Below are 22,880 nucleotides of genomic sequence, written 5' to 3' on the forward strand. Positions count from 1 at the left end.
TATTTTAGCATTCAACAAGCGTACGATCACTGGAATATAGGTTTGTTCTATGTGGCTGTGCAATAAAGCTACTTTTTTCATGTGACTTTAGTGGGAAGCTACTTTAATGATAAGTCTTATTTAGGGTTTCATGGTGTCCAATATTTAACTGGGGGGGGGGGTGTCGGTGCAGTAGCGGGAGAAGCCACCTCCCTGAAATGATTTTTTGCAGGTTGGGATGTCTGTACATTTATATTATTTATATATTTTATAGAGTTCCATAACCCCCCCCCCCATTTGTGATAGAAAATCCCACGCATGCGCTATAGAAAGGTTTCTGAATTTAACAAGTTTAAATAGTTTCACAGTGACGTATACGGCCAGGTATGTGATGACGCTGGCACGCATGCGTATTAGGGGCAAAATGTGTTCAACAGCTGAAGTAACGTCACAGGAAGTGACGGGGTTCGCTCTTTTGAAAAGTTTGGTCCCTTAACAGAACACCGGTGTCTTAAATTAAGATGTCTACCGTAGGAATTTGACTACCGCGTCACTTCCGGTGACGTGTAGTCAGCTGCTGGAGGATTGTGGTGCTCTCTGCGCATGCAAACAGCTGTTTAAGGCACAATAAACAGAACTCACTAGAGGCCCAACCTCCTACAAACAGCTGTTTAAAGGACCAGTCAATACATTAGATTTGCATAATCAACAAATGCAAGATAACAAGACAATGCAATAGCACTTAGTCTGATCTTCAAATGAGTAGTAGATTTTTTTATAACAAATTTCAACGTTATGTATATTTCCCCTCCCCTTGTACCATGTGATAGCAATCAGCCAATCACAAATGCATATACGTATAGTCTGTGAATTCTTGCACATGCTCAGTAGGATCTGGTGACTCAAAACTTGTAAATATAAAAGACTATAAAAGATATAAATTGGAAAGTTGTTTAAAATTAAATGCTGTATCAGAATCATGAAAATTGAATTTAACCTGAGTGTCCCTTTAAGGCAGAATAGGTGACAACTTACTTTAGAACACCGGTGTTCTAAAGTAAGTTGTCTACCACGTAGGAATTCCCGGGTCTGCCAGATTGGGCTCTCTGTATCGGACTGCGTGTCACTCTCTGGTGTGTGAGCTTGCACACTGACATATTAGTCTCATGCTGTCACTGTCACACACTGGTTGCCGCATAAGTTGACTGTTTCACTGAGTGCCAGATAATATTTCTACATTTTTTCGCCCCCACATATGCCAATGTCTTTATGAATATCTATGAAGAGAGGTTTGTATACACTCAGAAAGCATTCCAAAAATATGGATTATGTTGGTATAGATATATAGACGATATTTTTGGCATATGGGGGGGCGACGTTGGCTCATTGCAGTCTTTTGTAGATGACCTCAACATTTCAACTAGACACATTAAACTTAAATTGGTATGTAGTGAGGTATCTATAGATTTTTTGGATACTACTATTCAAAAGAATGGTAGAGAACTAAAGGTTGATTTATTTAGGAAAGAAAGTGATAGGAACAACCTATTGAAATATGAAAGTGCACACTATCCACCTCTTATCAACAGTCTTCCCAAGAGTCAGCTCTTAAGAGTTAAAAAAATTGTTTCAGATGATCAGCTAGCTCACAGTAGACTTAGAGAAATGGGTAATCTGTTTCTACAGAGGGGTTATCCAAAGCCCTTGATTGAACGCCATATTAAAGAAGTAGAAAATATCCCCAGACAAACTATTCTTAAAGGAGAATATAATTTAGACAAGAGACAAGAGAAGAATAAAAATAAACGTATGATTTTCATATCTAGATTTAACCCTTTAAGTAATAAGATCAATAACATTATTAAGAAACATTGGTCCACCATCAAAGACTTGAACCCTAATGTTATTGATTTCCAACAGTTACCTATGCCTGCATACAGGCGATGTAAAAATATTAAAGACTCATTAATAAAAGCAGATATAGGTCCAAAAAAGAAACAAGTTCAAACAGTGTTATCTACTCCCAAATTAGGATGTTTCCCCTGTCTCAATTGCTGTAATTGTAATAATATCATTAGAGGAGATAGCTTTTTTCACCCTCTCACTGGAAGGAAATATAAAATACCAGGCTTCTTTACTTGCAACTCTGATTATATAGTCTATCTAATTAAATGTCCTTGCTCCAAAATTTACATAGGAGAGTCGACTAGGAGAATAAGAGATAGAATAAATGAACATAAATCTAACATACGGTGTGGCATTAAGGAAGCCCCTGTTGCCAATCATTTTTTGACTGCAGGACATAGTATTTCTCAATTGAGATTTCAGATAATTGAGCAAGTTAAGAGACCAAGAAGAGGGGGGAATAGACAAAAATTACTAAAAAGTAGAGAGACTTTTTGGATTTATACTCTGCAATCCCTCATTCCATATGGAATGAATAAAGAGATAGATTGGAACATTACAATGTGAGTTAGTTCCACTTGAGATTTATTCATTTCTGTCAATAGTCTGGCTATGTGATTTGAAACATTTATTATAATCATATATGTGTGGGACATTATTATATCTTTGTTTAGGGGTTTTGCATTTTTTCATATATCTTCTGAAATGTTATAAGCATTTATGTATGTACATATATATATTGCCATCCCTTTTTTTGTTTTTTGCCTGTGAGTTAACCAAGTAATATGTAAGAATGATAAATGACCTTGTTTTACCACTAGAGGTTGCTAAAGAGTTCAATGTTGAAACAGAATGCATAAAATTCACCTGTATAGGTAATTATCACCTCCCCCAAGGTGGGTATATAAGGAGTGGTTATAGGTCTTGTTTTTAATCACATGATTAAGGTCATCTGACCGAAACGTCGTGTTCTGTGCTGTGTTTGGAGATGTCCCAATAAAGATACACTTTTACTCATCTTTGGTTGGTGCTGTTCTTTTTGTGAAATTGGACATTATTGGAGGTCATTGGCAGGACCTGGGTACGTGCACCTCCCTGCAGATTGATGCTGTTTTCATTCTTCCATATATTTAATTCTTGCACATGCTCAGTAGGATCTGGTGACTCAAAACTTGTAAATATAAAAGACTATAAAAGATATAAATTGGAAAGTTGTTTAAAATTAAATGCTGTATCAGAATCATGAAAATTGAATTTAACCTGAGTGTCCCTTTAAGGCAGAATAGGTGACAACTTACTTTAGAACACCGGTGTTCTAAAGTAAGTTGTCTACCACGTAGGAATTCCCGGGTCTGCCAGATTGGGCTCTCTGTATCGGACTGCGTGTCACTCTCTGGTGTGTGAGCTTGCACACTGACATATTAGTCTCATGCTGTCACTGTCACACACTGGTTGCCGCATAAGTTGACTGTTTCACTGAGTGCCAGATAATATTTCTACATTTTTTTAAGCCTACCATTTAAAAAATGAAGTTTAAAGTAAAGAGTTAATTAAAATTTGTTTGAAGTTGTACGTCATACAAATATTGTGAAGGATGTTTGTTTTTTTGCATTTTTTATATCAAACTTAAAAACATTGTAAATATAATTATACATTTTCATGTGATTTGTGGAAGTTGGGTAATAGCCTCTATTGCTGGACATGTTGACATACACAATGCACACCAGTTTGGCCAGCTTCTTTATATATTGCAATTAGATAACAAACTACAAAATCATGATGCTTATACTTACAAGCTTTACTTTAGATAATCCTGCCCAAAAGAACTGTGTAGGTTAGGTTTTTGTATGCTGTCTTTTTTTTACATTTAGTGGCATTTAAAAAAAAAAAAAAAAAAAAACAACGGAAAACCCATAAATAATAACTGTGCCATCCTGTTGTTTGTAAAACTTTAGCAATTAATTGTGTTCTAGGTTGTTTCCAGATACAGCATTCTTACCCATCATTCAGCATAGCAGTTAATTGGTTTAGGAGTAGCACCTCTGCAAAAATGAGCAGTCTAAATGTGCCTTTCCCTCTAGCTGGTCGATGTATGTACATAGATGGATCTTAAGGGATTAAAGGCTTACCACTCGTTACCAGCAGAGAGGGAATAACTAACATATCTACATAAACATAACTTATAATAACTTATAACTGTGTTTTAAATAATAGACACAACACTTATGTATGGATAAATTTTTCAACCGTCACAGGTTACATTTTTTTTTATTAAACATTAAATATAAACCTAGAAACTGACAAGGCTAAGATGGCGGCAAGCAAGAGCTAACTAACCCAGCGCTACTTTAGGTCTGCGGCCCAAATGGAAACTGCAGCAGAGGGGTGGGTCCCCTCTACTCAGGGAGATGCTACTGAGGGTTTGCAAGATCATATGACCCACCCACAAGGGGAAGGAGGGGCACCTGAGGCTATCCGCCCCTCCCAACTTGGTCAACACTCCCCCCGTTTACCCTCTCTCACGCAACAGGGCCGCTACCTCCCGCAGTCAGGGTGCAAAGGTTCTCCCTCTATGAGGGTAACTGATACCCGGCCGTTTGAACCGAGTAAACAGAATTTTGGAGAAGCATAGATTACCGCTATGGTCTAACTGAGCTTAGATTGACTAATCATAACTATGCCATTGGCATCTATCAGATGTAATTTGCGAGCCGCCATAAACAAGGGAGGGAGGGAGGGGAAACGTCTCTGCTTCAGGCTACCAGGAGAAAGAGGGACAGGAAACTGAAAGCTGCACTTCTTAAAGGTAAGGAAGGGGCTCCCCGAACTTGCAACAATGTTGCACTAGCTTCTCTACCCAGCCCTCTTCTCCTATCTCACTCCCTACAGCCTTAACCCTTAGGTTGCTACAGTCCCATGCTGGTCCTTACACTGCCTTAAGGGATTAAAGGCTTACCACTCATTACCAGCAGAGAGGGAATAACTAATATATCTACATAACCCTAACTTACAATAACTTATAACTGTGTTTTAAATAATAAATAAAGACACAACACTTATGTATGGGTACATTTTTCAACCGTCACAGGTTAATTTTTTTTATTAAACATTAAATATAAACCTAGAAACCGACAAGGCTAAGATGGCGTCAATAGCTTATTAACCCAGCGCTAGTGGAGGTCCGTGGCCCAAACGGAAACTGCAGCAGAGGGGTGGGTCCCCTCTGCTCAGGGAGATGCTACTGAGGGTTTGCGAGATCATGTGACCCACCCACAAGGGGAAGGAGGGGCACCTCATGTGCACCTGAGGTTATCCGCCCTTCCCAACATTTAGATTGGTCAACACTCCCCCCGTTCACCCTTTCTCACGCAACAGGGCCGCTACCTCCCCCTATGAGGGTAACTAATACTCGGCCGCTCGAACCGAGTAAACAGAATTTTGGAGAAGCATAGATTACCGCTATGGTCTTACTGAACTTAGATTGACTAGTGGTTCTAAGTTCAAGAAGCGAATACTGAATATTCCATGGAGAATATGCACTGTCTGTAACAGGGTCCTAGGCTTGCATGAAAAATATTGTGTGAAATTATTAAATATCATCTAGCTTTTGTATCAGGCCAGAGAGACATCATATTTATATTAATCTCTGCTATCTCAAACATTAAAAAGAGTGATGTGCATCATTTACTTATAAGGAAGACATTGTAAAAGTGCATTAGGAGTAATGTTGCCATATCTCTACAGAACAGCTAATCACTTTACTTACTCCAGCATGTCAATTCGAACAGGATATGAGCTTAGTGCGATTCCAGGTTGATCTATTGAGCTATAAAGCACAAACATTCCAATCAATAAAATGGGTCATAAAAAAAATGAAGGCAGTCAAATAATGGAGTCATCCTTCAACAGTAAATGTCTAATAATAAATTGTTAATCAGAAGGAAGTGCAATAAATTAGCTAAATGAGCAGCATAATAATAGGAAATAAATCAATAACCTACTGTAAGCATCTACATATCCAGGATGTATACACAGTAAAATAGTCCCTAGATCTAGTGTAAAAGGGACATTAAAGACTAAGGGATAGATTTATCAAAGCTGAGGCGTACAGGGGCACGTATACGCGCCCCTGTACGCCTCAGCTCGCCTGTGGCGGGGCGAAATTACCCGCAGGTAATCAACATTGCACACGAGCGCAATTTTGCGCTTGCGTGCAATCCCGCCCCCTGCCCGCGCACAGCCAATCACGCGCGGGCAGTAGCTGTCAATCTCCTCGGTCGGACTCGACCGCAGAGATTGAATTTCGCCACCTTAGAGGTGGCGAAGAGCTTAGGGAAGCAGCGGTCTGATGACCGCTGCTTGATACATTATGGCGAACAAGTTCTTGTGAGAACTTGCAGCCGTAGGGGCTTGATAAATCCCGCGCGGGCAGGAGCTGTCAATCTCCCACCTTAGAGGTGGCAAAGAGCTTAGGGTGACCGCTGCTTGATACATTACGGCGAGCAAGTTCTTGTGAGAACTTGCAGCCGTAGGGGCTTGATAAATCGAGCCCTAAGGGCTAGAGTACAAGTGTCACAGTATTATTTTTTTTGCGCGATCATGAAAACTCCACTTGTGTTAAGGTTTTTGGGCTAGTTGCGTTCGTATTACAAATGGAAAAATAAACTTATTTTGCTCTAGCGGTAACCCGAATAGCGTGGGAAAACTAACTTAAAGGGACAGTATACACCAATTTTAATTTAACTACATGTAATAGACACTACTATAAAGTATAATATGCTTAGATATAAAAATCCAGTATAAAATAATTTAAAAACTTATTTAGAAGCTTCCAGTTTGGCACTGTTGATGAGGTTAGTCTTGAACACCCACTGAAAGGGGCTGAGAGCAGACCCCCCTCACCTGCATATGAATAGACTCATTATACAAACAGAAGCAATATGACGTCTGTATACATCAGTATACATCTAAAACTGTAGGCCTTGGTTAGGAGTCTGAAAATGAGCACAATGCTATTTAAAAATAAGCAAAACTATACATTTTTACAAAAACACTCCCAGATGGGCTATATAAATGTATCATCTACAACACATTTATGCAAAGAAAATCTAGTGTACAATGCCCCTTTAACTGAATTTGTATCATGTGTTTGTTATTTCATTACATTTATGTTTACCTATCTCTGAAGTTTTATCCAGTTATCTTTTCTTGTAAACAATAGATTATTTTACATTCATTTGCAGGCGGCAGGTTCTTGACTTAAGAGCCTGTCCATCTGCAATCTTGTTGAATTTTCATTTACTTATTTCCTTGAATAAAGCGTTGTCTGTTTCAATACTTTAAAGAACATAAACCCAAAATTTGTCTTTCAAGATTCTGATAAAGGACATGATTTTAAACAACTTTCCAATTTATTTATAGTGTTCAATTGTTTTCATTCTCTTGGTATCCTTTGTTGAAAAGCAAATCTTTTTGCTATGTGAATAATATTGTAATGTGAAATATTAATATTTTTATGCGAGTTAGTGCACTTGAGAATATTTGTTCGGGTTAGCATGAGAAAGGGGTGTTCGTTTTTTTTCTCCATTTTCTTGTCTCCGTTAACTTGTATGAGGGAATAGGTTATGGCACGTGCAATATTGTAAGTTCTGCTTTTTGGGCACATTGGGTTAGCTCGCAAGTGATAACTTTTTACTTTCAAATCATAATACGAGTGCAACCCGACACACGCAAAATGTTTACTTCTAGCACAGTTAACGCTCGAGCAGAAACATTGTAATCTGGCCCTATATCAAGAACTCGCAAGTACAGACAGTAGGGAGCCACATTTATATCAATCTATTTTAAACAGTTATTTTTATGAGCTCTGATATTTATACATTTGACATCATATTCTACAATCCAGTAAGTGTAGGTTAAACCAATTTTTAAACAAAATATATGAATAATTAATAATGAGCAATATATATTTGGGTATTCCCAGGGCCAACCTTAGCTTTTGCAGGGCTCTGGGTAAGTCAAATTAGTGGCACCCCTCAGCTCAGGACCCTTATTCCCCTCCATTTGTATGCCCTGCACCCTCTATAGCCCACCCCTGTCCCAACATTCCGTGTGTCCCATATACAAAATATCATACTGTGTATTACAGCTCCTGATACCATAAACACTTCTTCATAAACTAAATACAGGAAGTACATTGCACCTTCTAATACCCACACTTCTGATGACAGTGTCCACTAAAGTGCGGGACCCTGGGCAGTTGCTACCCTTGCCCTGCCTTAAAGGGACATTAAACACTTTGAAATGGTAAATAATATATTTAAAAAAAGTCTGCAATATATTTTCATTATTTATTTTGTCCCCCTTTCCTGTAATTCCATTCTGAAATTGTGAGCTTTTCAGTTCCTGTTAGAAATGGAAGTGCAGAACACTGTTATATTCCACACAGCCATTGGCTGCACCCTCTAGTGACCTATTTATAACTGTCCCTAATTGACTACAGCAAAAAAGGTAACCTAAGTTACAACATGGCAGCTCCCATTGTTTTATAGATTCTAAAATTTTACACTTATTTTGTCAATATTTAAACAGCTAATAAAACTTTGAAAAATACATCTACATGTTATTCTCAGACTAATCTTTTCTTTGAATGAGTCATTTTATCTAGCATTTATTTAGTGTTTTATGTCCCTTTAAGGGTAGAACTGTCTATAACATTTCTAGACTGATCAGCTTTATGAAAATAAAAACCTTGTGTCTTTTTCAGCTTTTGTATGTCTGCATACAAGTTTTCAGATCAACGACTCATGAACAAAAAACAAACAACATTTTTTTTTATAGAATCAGCTATATTTGTTAACCTTTAAAAAAGTATGTTATTAAAAATATACCACATTTCTAAAGAAGAAAAGGAAAAATAGAAAGCTGTGAATGCAATATTTTTTAAACACGAAACAACACAAGAGAGTGCAATATAGATAGACGTTTCTTTTCACACCTTTGCTTTGAGAAACGTTACCTAATTATGTCAAGGTTATATGTATCATGCAATATTCTGCTTCATTGTAAGGAGAGGTTGCGTGCTAATTGTATATTCAGGTTTTAGGGCTTTTTAGCTTCAGATAAATACAACCGACAAGCAGCAAAGTGCTTTATAAAAATGCTTAACAACTTTAATGCAAATAATTTCTCACCAAAAGGTAAATGAACCATTGCATAGTTCTTACGGATCATTTTTTTTTTTATATATTATGAAAGTGATCTGGGCCAAACACAGCCCAGATTGTATTAATAGCTTGATAATTCAAAGCTATAAATATTTGTATATTACACATATTTGTTCTAAGATAACTGGCTAAATGTTTTCATGAAAAAATGTAAATGGACATTAAATAAATCATGAACACCACAAAATAAAATGTAATACGAATAAATAGTAACATGGAATTATTTACCTGGGTATAATAAATTAGACATCCTTCATATGGCTCAACCACTTGTATATTATTTTTTAGCTTTTGGTACAATCTAGGTTGACACCCCCATTGTTGCCTAGCAACTATGGAATCCTATTGCACCAACTAAAGTAATTCACAAAAATTATACTGTGAGTTACACAATGCTCAAAAACGATGCTGGGAAATACAGGATTATTAAAGCTTTATTATGTGAATTACACAATTCCCCTAACCTTGATAAATAATGATACTCATTGACGTATGTTCAAATAATCTTTAATGTTAAATGTTCTGTTATTGATGCATTTTAATGATAATCGTTTTTTAGGATTTGAAAATAAAGTTCAATATGTCCAATATATTTAATTTTGTTGTTTGCTTTTAGCATAATTTATCTGCTCTTAGCAGTACCTGTCTTTAAAATGTTGGAAACTACAAAATTAAATTACTTACAGGGATTAAAATATTCCCTATTCAAACATGTCCACTGTTAAATCCCTGATGCTACTAGCACAGATCTTAATATTTGGTTTTACAGAGCAATGTACATTAAATGTAGGTTTTGACTGACCAATATAAATGACCCATTTTAAATTAATTCGAGATTCAGCATTTATATCAATATGTCATTGCATTAATCTATCACCATAATAAATATTTCTACTCTAGGCCAATGTTTTTCTAAAGACCATGATATGTTAATATACTATGCTTCACTCTAATTAGGCTACTTTACTTCAAGGATATTGTCATTATGGCCTAGTAAACATGCACCTGTCATTCAATCACACTGACACATTTACTTACTAGTAAACATGCACCTGTCATTCAATCACACTGACACATTTACTTACTAGTAAACATGCACCTGTCATTCAATCACACTGACACATTTACTTACTAGTAAACATGCACCTGTCATTCAATCACACTGACACATTTACTTACTAGTAAACATGCACCTGTCATTCAATCACACTGACACATTTACCCACTAAACCCATTGGAGTCGTTCAGTCAAGTTGCTTACCAGTAGCACTAATAATTTGACACTTGAAGCGTGCCATACTCTCCCTAGTGGAACTAACCTTTGACCTAGTAAAGCTGTCAAGATTTTTAGGTTAATCCCCGATAGGGACTGGCCCCCTATTAGTTTAATTACTGTCATTAAGTTACTTTGCAGCTACAAGGGACTGTGTTATATATCAAATTCATTTTCATCATTTTCATATACATGTATTAACAGTGCTGTGCAAACCAAATACATATTAAGTATACCATATATACATGTGTGTACAGTTTAACTCTTTACATACCTGAGCCTTAGTTTCTGTACCATTAAAAATTCATTAATATCAAAAGTGTGTTGAAGCATTACTGTGGCTACAAAATGCATACATTATTAGATAAGTATATATATATATATATATATATATATATATATATATATATATATATATATATATATATATATATATATATATATATATATATATACACACACATACACATATATCATTGATTTGTTTTACCCTTTTTCTAGCAGAAAGCCATCAATGCATTGCTATCACAATAACCAATTTACAGCCATAAAGTTTGTTTCTTATTGAATTGAATAAGCGTACATCATCAACTTAAGATGGATATTAATACACTGCTATTACAAAGTGTGTTGTTTACTGCATAAAGGTTTATTTTTCTATTTTGCTTAAAGGGATAGTAAACCCCCCCCTCAAAAAAAAAATAATTATGATTCAGATAGAATATACAATTTTAAACAACTTTCCAATTTAATTCTATTTTAAAATTTTCTTCATTCTCTTGTTATCCATTGCTGAAGGGACAGCATTGCACTACTGACAGGAAGCTGAAAAATATCTATTTAGCCAATCACAAGAGACAAATGTGTGCAGGCACCAATTAGCAGCAGCTCCCACTAGTGTATGATATGTGCGCATTTATTTTTTAACAAGGGATACTAAGAGAACGCAGCACATTTGAAAATAGAAGTGAATTTAAAAGTGTCTTAAAATGACATGTTCTATCTGAATCATGCAAGTTTAATTTTGACTGTCCTATCCCTTTAAAGGGGCATTGTACTTGATTTGCTTCCTCGTTCAAAAAAAGGCCATTTATAAATGTCCAAAAAGAACATTCTTTTTTTAATATAAAAATCCATTGTGCGCAGATAAGCATCTTCTGCTAGTTTAATTTTAGACTGAAAATATTTTTAACTTAACCTTTTTTTTCTTGCAAAATATGTAAACATGTTTTATTGATGCTGTCATATACATCATACATAATTTTGAGTACAATATCCCTTTAATCTGTTCTATTTATGTTTTTTTACTGGCTGATGACTTTCTTGGTGGAGATGAGGTACCTTTAGAATTAGATAAACAGTGTTAGGGGTATATCATATGTAAGCTTGTCAGGTTTTATAAATAATTTACCAAAGCTTAACCTACTAAGCTCTATTTGCATCCTTGTGTACCTAATTAATTTGGTAGAGCATTACCCCAGAATAAATTGCAATGCATTAAGGCATCTGGTTGTGAAGAAGTTAAATCGTGCCCCTGCAACGACTTCAAGTTTGACTTCAGTAGAAGAGCATCTCTAATACTCCATCTGATGTTTTCTTATGCTTGCGTGCCAAAGCCAGCTTGTTTAGTCTTGATGTAATCATTGGGTGCAGCCTTGTTTTAAAGCAATAAAGCTCAGTAACCCTCTTTCATAAATTGAGAGACAGGTCTGCTTAGTGTCTGAACATTGCAATCTCCAGGTTTGGATCAAAAGCTGCAATTCCCCCTGGAACTAAACTAATATTAACAGATGCATATATTAAATCAGGTGACAAAATTTTTAGAATGTTCTTTGGTCAGATGCCACATGTATGTATTTGTGTAACTGTGGCCTCCCCCTTTGCAATTGAATGTAATATATATATATATATATATATATATATATATATATATATATATATATATATATATATATATTAATGTTTGTATGCACAGCCGTCTCTGCTACTGAACCAGCCATAATAATGTGGAGGAGGTGGGTGCTTGACATGCACGGCAAACAAAAGAACAAAAGGCAGATCCAATATTATCATCATCTCACTTTGGTCTAGAGGGACCTGCTGCCTGCTGGGTATTGCTGGCTTCCCTGGCAACAAGTTGGTTAATTGTGACATCTGTATTTCCATGCATTAATGGATACAAAAGAGTCTTTAGCTGATCACATCCATTATTTTTTGTTATCTCTTTTGTTCACTATCCTTCCTCTTCTCTCTGTAGAAAGAGCTACCTTCATCTTTTTCTCTGTTAACATCTGCCACATGCATTCTGGTCATGTTAGAATCTTGATAAGTCTTTGATATGAGCGTTTGAGTTGTCTCCTCTGACTTCCTTATTTGTTGCAATTGTGGATATTCAGAAATTTCTCTGTTATTTGTTAGATCCAGCTGCTGACGTACCTCTTCTGCGCCTGAATTTCCTGTCTCCTCTTGCGATCTCTTTTCACGTTTGAGTCCCATTTGATTGTCCGTGGCTTGTTCAGTGATAGTGGGCTCTGTGATACCAGGAATTTGGGGCTTTGTCTTATTAAATGATAGTTCATTTAGATCTTGGCTAACATTGGTGCTGTTATAACCACTATTATTGGGCCTCACTGGCATCCAAATCAAGCTGTAGTAAATTGCCAGGATGATGGCTGCCATGGACACAGAGAGAACGTATGCTAGGACAGTCGCCAGTCTCATCCATTTTTGGTTGGTCTTTGCTGCCATTCTTGCCTTTTTATCGCCAGTGTACGTAGCAGGTTTTCCCCTCTCCATGCTGGGCATGAAGCCTTTTTCCTTCATAGCCCCCCTGGCTTTAACCCGGTGTTCCAGCACCCCGTCCGTTTTGAAGTAGTTTTAAAACTTTACCCAGATGATATAATGGAAATCAACAACCCAATATTTTGTCGCTGGTGTCTCCACTCATTGCTTCTCTTCTGTTCAGCTTGATGATTTCCCTGCAGCCTGCCTGCATTGCATCACCTCTTATACCTCCTCATTTTGTCTTTTTTATTATCGTTCTCCTCGTGTTCAAGGCTCAGATGATTCTGGCTAATTCTTTCCTCACTCTCAAACAAATTATCTTGAGCTGATTAACAGGGGTTTTAAACCGTCTGCTTCTCTCCTCTTAGAAATAAAGCTGTTTCCTCTTGTGTTGAGCTGTGCGCATCTCAAAGAAAAGCAACTGACAGATTAAAGAGGGAGGGGAACAGCATAGAAGGGTGCTCTTAAAAGGGAAATTCCCATCCAGCCCTGCTGTGGCTTTGGGAGGTGGAAGATTGTTGTTATAGGAACACTGACAATGTGCCAAGCTTTGGAAACAGTCAATCCCTCTGTATCCTGAGTACATTCTAACTCCCAGAGCTTGTTTTCACTGATCACCTAATTAATATGATGCTCTGTCTTTTTGTGGTGGGGTTAAATATCTATTGCTATAATATATCCTTTGACAGAAACAGAATAAATCAGATTTAGGAAACAAATGGCTATTAAGCTAATGGTAGTAGCTTAAATCCATCTGTCCAGCCAGCCTGACCTTCTGTAAAATGTCAAATCCTATAAAATCCCAGACCTGCTTTTTTTAAATTGCCACATCTGTTTCAAGCAGTGCTCACTGTATGGCTGTTTTATTTCTGTTACAGCTGTTCTATGCCTTTATCACCAATTTTGTAAACAAAAAGGAGAAAAACTACAAACACTAAATTAGATTGACATCTAAGCCTTTGTATGCTCTGTTTTGAAGCCAAAGGAAATTGAGACTCAAATTTATCATTTTCATCTCTATATTTGGAAAGAAATAGAGAAAAAAATTCCTTCTGAACTGATGCTGGTTCACACAGCTATTAATCGGCTGCCGTTTTTGTTTCTGACGTGACTCGGTCAAATTAGCGCAATTTCTCCAGTGTATTCATGAGTGTATTCATGTAATTTAATTTGTTAGTGAATGAATAAAATCCAGCAGTATGCCAACAATTAACCTGATACTCTAATAACTAAACTTCTGTGCATGAGTTTATTTGCTTTTTAAAGTGACATTAAACTCAAAAATGTCTTTCATGATTCAGATAGAGCATACAATGTTAAACAATTTTCCAATTTACTTCTATTATCTAAGTTACATCATTCTTTTGCTATCCTTTGTTAAACAGACAGCCTAGTCAAAAATAAACTTTCATGATTCAGAGAGGACATGCAATGTTAAACAATGTTCCAATTCACTTTTATCATCAAATTTGCTTTGTTCTCTTGGTATTCTTTTTGAAAGCTAAACCTAGGTAGACTCATATTCTAATTTCTAAGCCCTTGAAGGCTGCCTCTTATCTCAGTGCATTTTGATAGTTTTTACAGCTAGACAGCACTAGTTCAAGTGTGCAATAAAGATAACATTGTGCTCACTCCTGTGGAGTTACCTAGGAATCATCATTGATCGGCTTATATGTCTTTCAAAAGAACTTAAATAAGGGTAATCACAGAGGTAAGAAGAATATTAATATAACAACTGGTTATGCAAAACTGGGGAATGGGTAATCAAGGGATTATCTATCTTTTTAAACAATAACAATTTTTGAGTAGACTGTCCCTTTAAAGAAGTAGCAATGCACTAATGGGAGCTAGATGTGAGCCAATAACATTAGGCATAAATGTGCAGCCACCGATCAGCAACTCCTGAGCCTACCTAGATATCCTTTTCAACAAAGGATGCCAAGAGAATAAAACAAATAGGATAATATAAGTAAATTGGAAAGTTGTTTAAAATCATATGCTCTATCCGAATCATAAAAGAAAAAAAATGGGTTTCATGTCTCTTTAATACATTTACAATGTTTGTTTACATACTTTAGGGATCTGATGTTTACAGTAGCAAAGCTTTCTATTTTTCATTAAAAAAAAATTAATGGTGCAATTCTTAAAAAAATGGTAAATGTAAGTTAATTTTAGAGATACAAGAATGTTATGCTTAATGGGACATAATTGTGCACAAAGAAAATGCTCTAATATGTTAGAGTATTTTATTATTACATTGATGCTTGCACATAGTTATGTGTTTAAGCTCCAGAGCAAGCAGCTATGCACTACTGGGAGCTAGCTGAGCACATGACAAGAGACACATGTGTGTAGCTTTAAGGGTCACTGGCTCTTATCTAAGAGCAGTATGGGGCTCCACTAACCCTTGGGCTTGTGGCAGAGTCTTGGTATTAGCACAGGGTGCTCTGTGGACATCTCAGTGCCTGATGAGTTTCTGGAGGAGGCCGCTAAATTGATCACAGGTGCTGCCGGCTGCATTTTAATTATCTTACTGTCATAACTGTGCCAAAGGTAGTGCTTTTTGAGACCTCGCTGGCTCTGCAGCATTTTATGGTGCCAAGACCTTTGCGGGAGGTGTTAAAAGGTCCCCACTGATGTTTGGTTATTCTTATAGAAGTCGTGGTGTTCTTGTCTCTCTTTCCTGGTTGTGTCCCCTGCTTACGTCTTCAGCTTCATGCCTACCTGCCTGTACACTAATCTAAGGTCTTTTCGTCTACTTGCTCTCTTTACCGTGACATTTGGTTTCTGAAGGATAACCTGGTATTGAATTTAAGCCTGGATTTTGACTACTCATTTGGATTAACCAGGCCCGTGGAGCAAAGCGAGCAGGGAGCGCACTTTACAAATTAAATCCTGCATCCAATATCAATCACATTGCTTTTTGTGTATAGCATCTTACAGTCGCCTACATTTTCGTATGCATGTATTTGTGTTTTAGGGTTATTAGTATTTTGAGTGTTTTAATAATAGCTTGACACCTTTTAGGATGAGAGAAAAAACTGTGAGATCTGTAGTACAAAAATCTTTACAGAATTATGCTTGGATTAGAGAGACACTTTCATACGCGCCCATGAAACGTCCATGTTTGCCTTTGTATTTTGTACTTATAAGTAGAAAATTCTAAGTGATTTTTGCACCTCCAGTGTACTTAAAGGGACAGTCTACACCAAAATTTTTATTGTTTTAAAAGATAGATAATCCCTTTATTACCCATTCCCCAGTTTTGCATAACCAACACAGTTATAATAATATACTTTTAACCTCTGTGATTATTTTGTAACTAAGCCTCTGCAAACTGCCCATTTATTTCAGTTATTTTGACAGACTTCCAGTTTAGCTAATCAGTGTCTGCTCCCAGATAACTTCACGTGCACGAGCACAGTGTTATCTATATGAAATACGTGAACTAATACCCTCTAGTGGTGAAAAACTGTTAAAATGCATTCTGAAAAGAAGGTGGCCTTCAAGATCTAAGAAATTAGCATATGAACCTCCTAGGTTAAGCTTTCAACTAAGAATACCAAGAGAACAAAGCAAAATTGGTGATAAAAGTAAATTGGAAAATTGTTTAAGATTACATGCGCTATCTGAATCATGAAAGTTTATTTTGGCCTAGACTGTCCCTTTAATTGTGCATATTTAATTACATTTCTTCCTGTGTAATTTACATACATATTTTTTTTTTTTATAACTTTATTTTTGCAAACATTTTTTTACAGGTAAGCTTAAACACAACCACATAGCATTGTACAATATCTTGTCATCATAAGGTAATAACAATATGAAGTGTAACATGATCTTTTCATGGAATCTGAGTCTGAATTATGTCCATCGGATTATCCTGAGCCATGTGGAGCGGTCAAGTTCCCCGTATAATTAGAACTTTTAAGAGAACAAAAACTATACAAAACAATACAAAACAAAACCATAAATAGATGTTGGCTAACTGCATCAATGAGTCTAGAGGATATTACAGGGTGACATCACACCCAACATGGGAAGAAATATGTTCCGGGGTATTAACTGCACTATATTGGTGTCTACTTTTACACTCTGTTAGAATTATTTTGCATTTATAGTAGTAGTGCAAAGTCAGGCTTTCCATGATAGGTATTGATGTCTGAAGATTCTAGTTATGTCAATGGGCCGATGCAGTCATACCAACTAACAACATAAAACATACAACATTAACTCATGACAATTTAAGTACCTTTGAGCTGTAGATAAAAGGGTAATCAAGTTGCTGCGTTGCTGCGTCGTCGGCGGATGGATGTGCCCAAGTCTCTGGGTCCCCACATGCAGTCACCAAGACTTCCAATGAGATAGTGACTGTGTCAGTCTAGGTTAGTAGTGTGTTAGTTAGGAGTCAGGGTCTGAATTCGACTCTGGTATGCACCAGCGTCCTCGCAGATTCTCATTTAGCATGAATATGGAATTTTGGAAGGGGCGCAGGAGTTTCCTCCTCAGTCCTACTGGTAGATACAATAAGTACGGGTCCCACTTAGTCATGAATGATTTAACTCTAACATCTCGGTCACTTTGTGTGTCTGCGTGTTCTGCCAGAAACTGTTGATGTATGGCATGGGTTAGTTTTTTAAAAGGAGGCTCTCTATTCTTGGCCCAATATTGCAGAATTAGTTTCCTAGCTACCAGCACCACCATATTAGCGAATTTTCGGTGTTTTAGTGGTAATGAAATGTCTTGAAAGAAAAATATGATGGCTGCATTTAGAGTTATGTGAACTGTGAGTACCTTAGATAGCCAAAATCTGACCTTGCCCCAAAACCTCTGCAGCTTAGGGCAGTCCCAAACTAGGTGTGTCCAGTCCGGGGCAGACAGTGAACATTTGGGGCAATCACTCGCCACATCTTTCACCCATTTAGCTCTGATTGTCGGTGTTATGTATGCGTGATGTAAGAATTTTACTTGTGTTTCTCTCAAGCTCGCGGACAAAGTCATTTGTCTGACTGTAGCTATGCTACCCAAGATGTGTTCTGTTGTGACCTCAGGTACCCTTTGCTCCTGCCATTTAGCAATGATGCCCTGCAGTGTTTGCGTTTCATGGTGTGTGGCTATTGCCTTATAAATGGGAGAGATTGAGTGGCTACCCTGGGAGGCCAAATTACATAGAGCGACAATTTTGTTAGAGGTTGGCGAGGTTAGTCCCTCAGTCAGAAGAGTTTGTGTGTAATGTCTACTCTGGAAATAGGCAAATTTGTGTGAGGCTGGGAGGGTGTATTGTGTTTGAAGGTCTGAAAAGGGGAGTGTCCGTTGTGTCGTAGGATTGATCAGTTGTGCTACCATAGTCAGTCCTTGGCGTTCCCAATGTTTAAAGGCAGTGGTGGTGTATCCCGGGAGAAAGTTAGGATTCCCTTGAAGTGGTAAGTATTTGCTAAATTTGAATTCCATCCCCCACGTTTTGCAAAGTTTGGTCCAAGCTCTCAAGGTGTCCCTAAATAGTATATTGTGTTTTACGTGTGGGGGGAGCGAGGCTAGAGAGGTATGTGGCAAGAAGGCCGGATGTGTAGGTGCTAGGAGTTCCTTCTCTACGGGGGGTGAAAAATAATCAGATTGTGTTAGCCATCCTACGACTATTTTTGTTAGGGATGCCCAGTTGTACCACCTAAGATTGGGAAGACTGAGTCCACCAGAGTCAACTGACATTGCGAGGTGGAGCCTGTTAATTCTTGGTTTCTTGTATTGCCAGACGAAGTTACCAAACATAGTCGTCAATGCATTTAAATCACGCTTAGTCAATACTAGAGGAAGCATTTGGAGGGGGTAGAGTAGTTTTGGTAAGATAATCATTTTCAAAAGATGAATTCTCCCCGTAAGGGATAGTGGCAAGTTTCTCCAACCAGCCAGCTGGTTTTTAACAAGGGTTAGGGTTCTACTTATATTTAGATGGTACAACCTGTTCATGTCAGTGTGTAGCTGTATCCCCAAGTAAGTGAAAGTGCCAGAGGTCACCTTTAGGCCTGTGTCCTGCAGTTGTGTTTTCTTAGTGTTTCGTAACCATGTAAGTTCAGATTTATCTAAGTTGATTTTGTAACCAGAAATCGCACTGAATTTATCTAAGATACATAGGAGTTTGGGTATATTAATATGTGGGTTAGAGACATACAGAAGTAGGTTGTCCGCATATAAAGATAGGTGTACTGTCTGCTTATGAATTTTTAGACCTGCACTATGTTGGCGGATGTAACATGCGAGCGGTTCCATTGCCAAGTTGAAGAGCAGCGGGGAAAGAGGGCATCCCTGCCTGGTTCCATTTTCCAATAGGAATGAGGGAGACACCTGACCATTGATAATAATGGAGGCTGAGGGTGAAGCATAGAGTTGTTGGAGTGTATTGAGAAAATTCCCTGAGATGCCAAATCTATCTAGTGAGGTATAGAGGTGGTCCCACTCTATTCGATCGAACGCTTTTTCAGCGTCGATGGCGAGTAGGCATGCGTCTACATTGGGTTTCTGGTGTTCTGAATAGTGTGTGTTATTGTAGTGAGATATGACTGCCAGTGTTTTTCTGATATTTATCACTGAGGTTCGTCTTTTAATAAAGCCTGTCTGATCTGGATGGACCAGATCAGGCAGTATCTCAGCTAGCCTTTCCGCCAGTATCTTAGTATATAACTTATAGTCGCTGTTAAGCAGCGAGATTGGTCTATATGAGGAGGGCATTGTATGGTCCTTATTCGGCTTTTGGAGAACGCATATGTTGGCGTCAGTGAATCTCGTATCTGGGGTAGAAGTCCCTAGAAGGTAGTTGGTGTATGTGGAAGCTAGCGTTGGAGCTATGTCAGTGCTAAGAATCTTGTAGTACTCAATAGGAAGGAAGTCTGGGCCTGCGGCTTTCCCTATTTTTGAGCTACCAATGGCTCTCAGCACTTCTTGCACTTGTATGGGGGAGTTTAAGCTCTCTCTCTGGGGTTCAGACAGTCGGGGTAACAGTATGTTGTTCCAGAACGCATGCTTGTCCGTTTCTGCAATGTTCTGACTAGTGTATAATGTTTTATAATAAGTTATGAACTCCCTCATTATGTCCTTTGTATCAGTCCTAAGGTGTGTCCCAGATTTGATTGCAGATATGAAGGATTTAGGTGTATGAATTTTGACCAGGTTTGCTAGGAGTCTACCTGCCTTGTTACCGTGCCGGTAAAATCTGCCTTGTCTATGTATGTTAAATATATGGTCTAAAATTTGTAGGTGTGAGTCCCGTTCTTGTTTAGCATCATAATATTTCTGGCGATTCTGTGCTGTGGGGTTATTTAAGTAGGTGTTGTAGGTAGAAGTCAGGTTAGAAAGTAGTTGTGTGGCAATTTTCTTCTGCGACTTAGAATGATGTGCTGTGTAAGCTGTAATTCTGCCTCTAATAACTGTTTTGGATGCATGCCAAAATAGATCAGTGTTAGTTCTATGGCTGTCGTTGTCAAAGGTGTATTCCAGCCAGAAGGCCTTCAGTTGTTGTCGAAATTCTGCGTTAGTGTACAGATATGAGGGGAACTTCCAAGACTTTTTAAAAGGTGTTGTTTTGAAGAGTTGTAATGTTAGTTTTATGGGAGCATGGTCTGAAATTGTAATTGGGAGAATGGAGGTGTTTAGTATGTTAGGAGTGAGTTGAGGGGATGTGAGGAAGTAGTCGATGCGTGAGAAAGTGTGGTGCGTTTTCGAGACACAGGTATAATCTTTGTGGTCAGGGTGTTGTAGCCTCCAAAGATCGTGTAGCCCCAACCCCTCTCTAAATGCTGATATGATCTGTGTTTCTTGTTTGTGTTTGGGGTGCAGTCTTTGTTTTGAAGAGGAGCAAGTTTGGTCATAGAACCTGTCTAATGGGCACGCTTGCGCCATATTAAAGTCTCCCCCCACTATAACCTGGGAGTCTGAGTGTTGGGCGATGAGTGACTGCATAGATGCCCAGAACTTCACATCGGAGTGATTGGGCCCGTACACATTACATAATTGGAATTTGTAGTCTTTGGAGTGTATGGAGGTGAAGATGTAACGTCCCTCATCATCTATTTTTGTGTTGGTGAAAGTTATAGGTAGGTTTTTCCTTACTAAGATTGCCACTCCACGTCTCCTTCCCCCTGAAGGTGAGTAGAGGATGTGCCCCACCCACCGTATTTTAAGTTTTTCATGTTCCTCAGCAGTGAGGTGTGTCTCTTGCAACATAGCTATGTCTGCATGTATGGAGTTGAGGTATTGTATAATTCTGCTCCTCTTGGCCGGGGAGGTAATTCCTCCCACATTCCAAGAGACTATATTAAGGTTTACGGCCATGTGTGGGGTCAATGAGGGAATGTTGGCACCAAGCACGATCTAGGATGAAAGTGGGAGGTGTCACAGAGAGTAGTGAGTCCAACCTGAGTTTGTATGTTGTCGGGGGAGGAGGAGTGTATATGTGCAGTAGTATTGCTGTTAGGACTTGGAATGGGGAGTATTGTGAAAGGAGACTTACTGGCATTATAAATGAGGGACAGTCAGGTAGGGAGTTCATCTGTGGTCCAGTTGACTGTGTGCAGCCAATCCATCCGCCGACCGCAGCCCCTGGGTATTCTGAAAGAAAAAGGAGGTTAAGGCACATCGGCATTTGAAAGTATCTGCTAGGAGCAGTTGCTGCAAGGTGTACCCTGCGTATATGCATGTACATAGTAATTGAAAAATGGGGGATAAGCCCACAACGTTAAACAAGTCGGTTAAGGAGACATTGTATGCGGTACTAAGAGAAATAAGATAACATACAGAAGAGAACAGTGAAAAAAGACAAATACATTCAAACAACAAAATAATAACTAGCAGGAACTGTCTCCCTAGGGAGTCTGGAGTCTCTGTAATGAAGAGAGTGGCAGGCCGCCAGGGCCACTCCCGCTCCTTGTCAGTGTCCTGCAGAGTGGCTTTCCCAAGAGCAACCAGTCCAGCAATGGGAATGTCCACGGCCATGGGGGTTTCCTGTGTCCAGCGACACATGTAACCACAATCCAGCATCTGGAGGAAAAAAACGGATCACCTGTGGCATAGAGCATGATCCAATCTATTGGTCAGGTTGCAGTTTTTTCAGCGTCTAGGAAGGCTTTCAGCTCCTTAGGAGAGCGAAAGAATTTGGCACCTCTTGGGGTCTGTAATCTGAGCTTGGCCGGGTAGAGGAGCGCCACCTGTCTGCCCTCTTCATAGAGCTGTGAGCAGTAGGGGGCAAAATCCTTACGAAGTTTGGTAACTTCTGCCGAAAAGTCCTGAAATAGCAGAAGTTTTTTGCCCTCAAAGAGGACCTCCCCATCGTGAGATCTGTAAGCCCTTAACAGTGCCAGTTTTTCTTGGTAATTCAGGCATTTGAATATAACCTGACGAGGTCTAGCAGCTGTGGTGGTAGAAAGGCCAGTGTCTGGGCCAATGCGGTGGGCTCTTTCCACATCTAGTGGGAGGCGGTCTGGATCCATGCCCAAGATCTTAGGGAATGTGAGGGCTGTGAACTCCAATAAATCTTTGTTTTTGATGCTTTCTGGGATCCCTATTATACGTAGGTTGTTTCGCCTACTGCGATTCTCAAGGTCGTCAACCTTGTCCTGGAGCGCCTGATTCTGACGTAGCAGTTGTCTGAGAGAGGTGGAGGTGTTATTCTGACGGTCTTCCATGTCTGAAATCCTCTGTTCCGCCTGATTCATTCTCGTTGAAAA

General features: G+C 38.5%; 1 long non-coding RNA gene across 1 annotated transcript; it reads right to left on the bottom strand.

The window, feature by feature from the left end:
- Positions 1–9,601: 9,601 nt before the first annotated feature.
- Positions 9,602–10,713, bottom strand: LOC128637032 (uncharacterized). Its single transcript, XR_008398925.1, has 2 exons — positions 10,139–10,713; positions 9,602–10,071 (listed from the first exon to the last, which is right to left on the bottom strand). It is a non-coding gene; the product is annotated as an uncharacterized LOC128637032 (long non-coding RNA).
- Positions 10,714–22,880: the final 12,167 nt, after the last annotated feature.

Source organism: Bombina bombina, chromosome 1 (genome assembly GCF_027579735.1).
Source record: "Bombina bombina isolate aBomBom1 chromosome 1, aBomBom1.pri, whole genome shotgun sequence".
Lineage (NCBI taxonomy): Eukaryota > Metazoa > Chordata > Amphibia > Anura > Bombinatoridae > Bombina > Bombina bombina.